Source organism: Lycorma delicatula, chromosome 8, assembly GCF_047948215.1.
Source record: "Lycorma delicatula isolate Av1 chromosome 8, ASM4794821v1, whole genome shotgun sequence".
NCBI classification, from domain to species: domain Eukaryota; kingdom Metazoa; phylum Arthropoda; class Insecta; order Hemiptera; family Fulgoridae; genus Lycorma; species Lycorma delicatula.
Window position 1 is genome coordinate 25,916,459 of NC_134462.1, and position 6,404 is coordinate 25,922,862.

The 6,404-nt window shown below is 29.8% G+C and overlaps 1 protein-coding gene across 5 annotated transcripts in view; it reads left to right on the forward strand.

The window, feature by feature from the left end:
- Positions 1–4,485, forward strand: part of LOC142329410 (DDB1- and CUL4-associated factor 11) — a 55,567-nt gene extending 51,082 nt beyond the window's left edge. For all 5 annotated transcript variants that reach the window (XM_075373994.1, XM_075373992.1, XM_075373995.1 and 2 more), the window contains one exon: positions 4,024–4,485. The gene's annotated coding sequence lies outside the window, so the exon portion shown is untranslated. The remainder of the gene's footprint in view (positions 1–4,023) is intronic.
- The last annotated feature ends 1,919 nt before the right edge of the window (positions 4,486–6,404 follow it).

The window sequence follows — 6,404 nt, forward strand, 5'->3', positions numbered from 1 at the left end:
ATAACTTGCTTGACCAGGCCTCGGAACTGTCAGCATCCTACATGGAAAGAGAAGGCTAGCAGTTCATGGGAAGTGCTAGCCTTCCCATATAGAAAATGATTTATGTCAGCCATTTTTCTATGAAGTTAATTTGGTTGCAATGCGTTTATTTTAATTTTGCATTTTAGTGGATTTTGTTTCTAATAAGGGCTTTAATGTTAGGGTCTTACTGAATAGCTTTTTTTGACCTGCTTGTTACCAATATTTTATAGTGCATGAAGTTGATAGTTGTGTTAATTTAGCTAATTTGTACCTAAAAAGAAGAACATTTGAGATAATACAGAAAATTTCTTAAGAAAAATTGAATGATGTTAAAATTAAAGGTAGGTTACTTTTATGATTAGATCTGTAAATTATTTTTGACCTCCACCCCCCTCACACTCATTCTCTCTGTATGTGTGTTCATCCCTTTTGATTTTATGAAAAAAATAATTTCTCGCAATGCCATGTTACTTAATCATAGGTACCCACATTGTACCAATGGAATTTATTTAATACCTATTAAATTTTAATATTTATTTAGGGTTACTGTAACCCGTGTATTTTATTCAAGTTAAAGATAGTTACAATTTATGTTAATTTGTTGTATAATATATGTTATTTGTTTCCTAATATTTTCTATTACATTTTGTTATATTTTGACCTTTACTAGTATATTTACTAATTCTGAAGAACTAATGAAAAATAGATTATAATAATGGTTTTTATTTATTTTGATGGATACTTAATTTTTTTATTGTTACTGTCTGCCTTTCACATCAAAGTCAAGAATAGAAAGAAAACAATTATAATACAAGAGTTAAATGTGTAAACTTAAAAAAATATTGCTTTAAAGAAAAACTATAATTACGTTAATTTTTGTTTTATAACTTTTGAATCTAGGGTCTAGAAACTTTTACAAGTCTTGATTACAATTTAGTTTAATTGTCTGTAATTATTTAAATTGTTTTTTTAATTATTTTAACCTTTCTTAATAATTTAAATGGCAAATTGAGAACTGTTATGATTAAAATATAACTAGTTTGACTGGGCCTTGGAACTGTCAACCTCCTTGAATTTTTAAAATTTATTTAAAAATTCTAGTAAAGATTAAAATCTTTACTCAGAAGTTAATATTTTTATTTAAAAAATTTTTAAAATACATAAGAAGAGGTATGTAAAAATGGCTATTCTAATGACTTTTAATACTTACATAAAATTAAAAGTAAACGAGATGCCATTTTGTTGTTTAAACAGTTATTAATAATGGTTACTGTGGAATTAGTGTACTAAAAAAAACCCAAATGGTTAATTAAAATTATACAGAAGAATGGCAATAACAATAATAATAACTAAATAAATGATACTTTCAACATGTTAGTTAAGTATTTTTTAATTAGTTATTATTTCTGTTTTCTTAGTATTTAACTTTTTTTTTTTTAATACGTTAATTCATCAATATCTACTGATGATGATTGTTTCATTAAAGTAGCCATCAAAATAGCTACTTAGTGATTTTATATAATAATTTTTTTTGTTGAATGATTTTTTTTGAAAAATGATTGAACATTTTTAGTATTCAAAATTTTTTTCTCCACAGTAATTTTGATTATTTTTTATTTCAGCAGGTTTATTGAGGCATTCGTCTCCCAAGAGTTAGAATATTTAGTTTTTGGAAAAGTTTTAAAATTGTTATTGGAGATAGATAATTTCTATTATTTGAATAATTTAGATTTTAGTTATAGTGGCTGAAACATTTTTTTATTAAGGAAGTAGCATACTGCTCTCAGGATTAAAATACTTACTATTACTTATGAGGTCTGTTCAAAAAATACATAGACTAATGTCATAAAACAAAATGTACTTTATTTAGAAGTTACTTGTCTGGGTCCCCTTCAAAGTACTCTCCTCCTCGACGCACACACTCATCCCAACGGTGTTTCCAATTTTGGAAACAGTCCTAGAATGTTTCTTTTGTGATGTCCTTCAGTTCCTTTCTCGCATTTGCCTCAATCTTGGGAATCATCTCAAATCATCTTCCTTTCAAAGATCTTTTGAGTTTGGGAAACAAGAAGTCAAAAGGAGCGAGGTCAGGTGAGTAGGGTGGGTGGGGAAGAACAGTGATTGAGTGTTTGGCCAAAAACTCACGAGTTCTGAGGGCTGAATAGGCTGGAGCATTGTCGTGATGAAAAAGCCAGTCACCACTCTTTCACATTTATGGCCTTTTCTGCCGGTTAGTGTCCCACAGACGTTTGAGAACTTCAATGTAGTAAATCTGGTTCACTGTGGAGCCTTAGGGAGAGGTACTCGTGGTGGACTACACCCTGAGCATAAAAAAAATCAGTAAACATCACCTTCACATTGGAACGAACTTGGCAAGCTTTTTTTGGTCTGGGAGATGTTTCACCCACCACTGGGACGATTGAACCTTTATTTCAATGTCATAACTGTACACCCAAGATTCATCACCTGTTATGATCCTTGGCAAGAACTTCTCACCTTCTGAACGTTTAAGCAATTCTTGACAAGCTTGGACGTGATGGGCTTTTTGGTCATTCATCATCAGGCGTGGAACAAATTTTGCAGCAATGCGGGTGCAACTTCAATTTTTCAGTCAAAATCTCATAACATGATCCAACTGATATCCCACACTTTTCAGAAAGCTCTCTGATGGTTTCAATTTCCCAAACCAAGGTGTTGATTTTGTCTACGTGTGAGTCGTCAGTTGATGTGGAAGGACGTCCAGGACGTTCATTGTCTTCAATCGACTGATAACCATCTTTAAAACGTTCATGCCACTTAAAACATGTCGCATGCTTCATGGCAGCATCTCTGTAAGTTGTCTTGAGCATATCAAAAGTTTCACTCGTACATTTTCTGAGTTTAACACAAAATTTCACAGCAACTCTTTGCTCGTTCAAGTCACTCATTCTAAAATCTGCCAAAGGAAAAAACACTTCACAAACAACCACATAACTAAGCAACCAGTAATGATATTTACAATCAAAAAACTGTGTTGTAATCAGCTGATCTGTACGAACATGGTGATGCCAAGCGGATTTGACTGGAACCAACTGGACCCGAGCAATTGAAACAGTTTACGTATTTCTTGTACAGACCTCGTATTAAGATTTTGTGTTTTCCGCATGAATCTAGGCTTTCATTTTAAATATTTACTGAACTGGTTTTGTAGCTTCATACACGCATACAAATACATACTCTCTCTCTCTCTCTCTCTCTCTCTCTCTCACTCTCTCTCTCTCTCTCTCTCTCTCTCTCTCTCTCTCTCTCTCTCTCTCACACACACACACACACACACACACACACACACACTCACACTCACACATACACACACATATACACACACATATACACACACATATACACACACACATACACACACACATACACAAACCCAGATTTTGTTAAATGAAAAAAAAACAACTAGTATAATTTGTATAATTTTACGCTAGCCACTTTTCTCACTGAATTTAATGAACACTGCTATCATTTTTAGTAAAAGTATTTGTATTGCAGCACTGTGCAAGTTAAAATTTTATGTTTGCTATAGAATGGATATCTTGACCAACTCTGTGGATATTCTGATTGGATGTCTATATTCTTTCAGGTTGTTTACTTTTTGAATTGTCTGAATAAAGCAACTGTTTTTAATCTACCTGACATGTAAGAGGTCTTTATCATGATTTTGTAACACCTTAGAACCCCTAATTTTTATTATAGAAGCTTGTGAAACTACACATCACAAGTATCAAGGACACTGTGAAGCAAAGTGTAGAGTAAAAGTAAAGTATTAATTTTATCGCTGATATATTGTATTCTGTGACAGCCATGTCTTGAGAAATTGTAAAACAGATGGAGAAATTGTTAATAACGGATCATTAACTGGAGGGTAAAATAAATTTTCAATAATTCTTGTAATCATCAGAATTAAACTGCTTTGTTTTTTTTTGTTTGTTTTTAATTATAATTTTATAAATATTTCAGATTCTGTTTGGTGGAACAAATCCATTCAAGAAGCATCCATACATTTCTTTTTTAATTATAAGTTTATAAATATGTAAGAATATTGTAAACTTGTTTATTGACAAGTTTTATTATGTAAAGTTATATAGGTGAAATTTTTACTTATCCATGCATGTAAATAGATATATTGATAATAAAAAATATTGAATTCATTGCAATATTTTATAGTTTCCTTTATAAGTAATTTTTGATTACTAAACATAATTTTAATTAAGTAAAATTTTGCGTTGTTTTTATGTTTGATATATTTTCATGAAAGTATTCCTTTTAATTTGTTGGATTTAAACGGATATTGTATTAATGTTACTGTATTGTTATTTTAATTGCCGGCATACTGTACTGTATTACCTTTTGTCACGTATTCTTTATTAACTCATTGACTGGTGATAGTTTTTATTTTCATCTTATAAACTTTAACTTAGATTTTGTGCATTTCCGTGTTTAATTTCATTAACTGACCATAGAGCCTTATTGGAATGTATTCTCTTTCTGAAAATTTAGTAGACAAGTTGTTAACTTTCGATCATTTATATCTGTTGGGTGGTGATGCTATTTTAGAATTGCTGGCTCCTAAATTATTACACAAGATTTAATTAAAATTTTGAGTGAATTGTGTTATATACATTATGGTTATACTATAAACTTAGATCCAAGTGTTTATTGCCTTCTAAATATACCATCCTCCAACTCTGCAGTTTTAAGTTTAATAATAATTTGATCCTTAACATACTTCAAATTTTTTTTACTTCAAAATAGTGAGTTTTTCTTGAATCTTTTTCTTTTTTCTTTTCTGACCAACTTCAAAATAAAGAGTTTGTTATTTTAATTTTTTATATATATTTTTAATCCTTATTCTTGAAGAAATAGATTGTATGATTTTTTTTCTTTTGTGCACAGGGCATTCCTCTAGTGGCCCATTATAAAATTTTTAAAGTTAACATTCATGGAAGCCTCTATTTAAGAATACAAAAATTTCTTTATATGAAAAATTACATTATCTACTGATCTATTTAATTTAGAAGAATATATTTAATTTTTTGGTTGTAGTCATTGCACCATGTTGGTTTATTGTAGCAAAATTATGTATAGCTTGATGTCATTCTAATAAATAGTATTTTCATGCAAAAATTATAAAAATTAGTTTGAAAACTGTGTAAAACGTAGCGTACGTTCCCATAATCTAGAGAGCTGTAGTAAACTTTTATTAGTTTTCTTTAAAAATGGTTGTTGAGTTTTTAAAAAATAAATTATTAATGAAATTTGACAATATCTATATTTATGTTTGATCTTTATTCATGTAGGTAGAAGTTTTTGTAGACCCCAGACCCCAAACCTGCTGTCAGTTCAAAAGTTTATATATACATATATATTTATATTTCACTTTCTTATGGACATAATAACTGCTGTAATTTTTCACCAATCACTTTAAAATTTATACATAAACTATAATGACCCAAAATCTCGGTCGAGTTCATTAATGTGCAAAATTGGACTACAGAGATGGAAATGAGAGGGGTTTTTCAAAAAAAAACAACAAAATATCGCTATAACTATTAAGTAAAATATAAAATTTGTTTAAAGTTCCTACTATTCTTTGGATAAAGGCCTAGAACTTATGTAAGTAAGCCCTCTAAACATTACCCAAGACTTTTGTCTGAAACAATTTTTGATATGACCACCCTTACGGCAAGGGATGACCAAAATGTTGCTGAATTATAAGAAGACGGGGCTTGTCATACGCTAAACATGTGAAAATTTTTTCACAAACAACCATTGTTGTATTAAGTAAATTTGAAGTTTTTCTTAACTTTACGGTGGAAATCTTTTTTAACCCCTACCTAGCACTGGTGAAATCTATCTCTGCCTTCCGGCATGCCAAAAGGGATTTTTTAATTTGATTTGAAGAATGTCAAATTAATCCTTTTGCCGTTAATAATATTTTTCCCTAGAAGTGAAAATTTTAAATTTGAATCAAAGTTTTGTGGTGTCTTAATTTCATTTATGGCTTATATATTTTTACTACTATTATATTGGGACATGTAAAAAAATGCTAGCGTTCTATTGTAAAGTACCATTTATGAAAGATTTATTATCAAAACAATTTTAAAATGTTTAATTACATTATCATGCTGAAAATATTAAAAAAAAATGCCCATCTTAAGCATTGTCTGGATGACAACTCATTTTTTATTGTTTGATACTACAACTATTTGTCTATTTTTCTGCATTTCTGTTTGAGAACCTTAATTCAAATGTATGGAGTTACATTCATATAAATTTAACTTAACAAGTATACATATCAACTTTGAAAACATTGCTTTTCTGTTGTTTTGGCCAGTGAT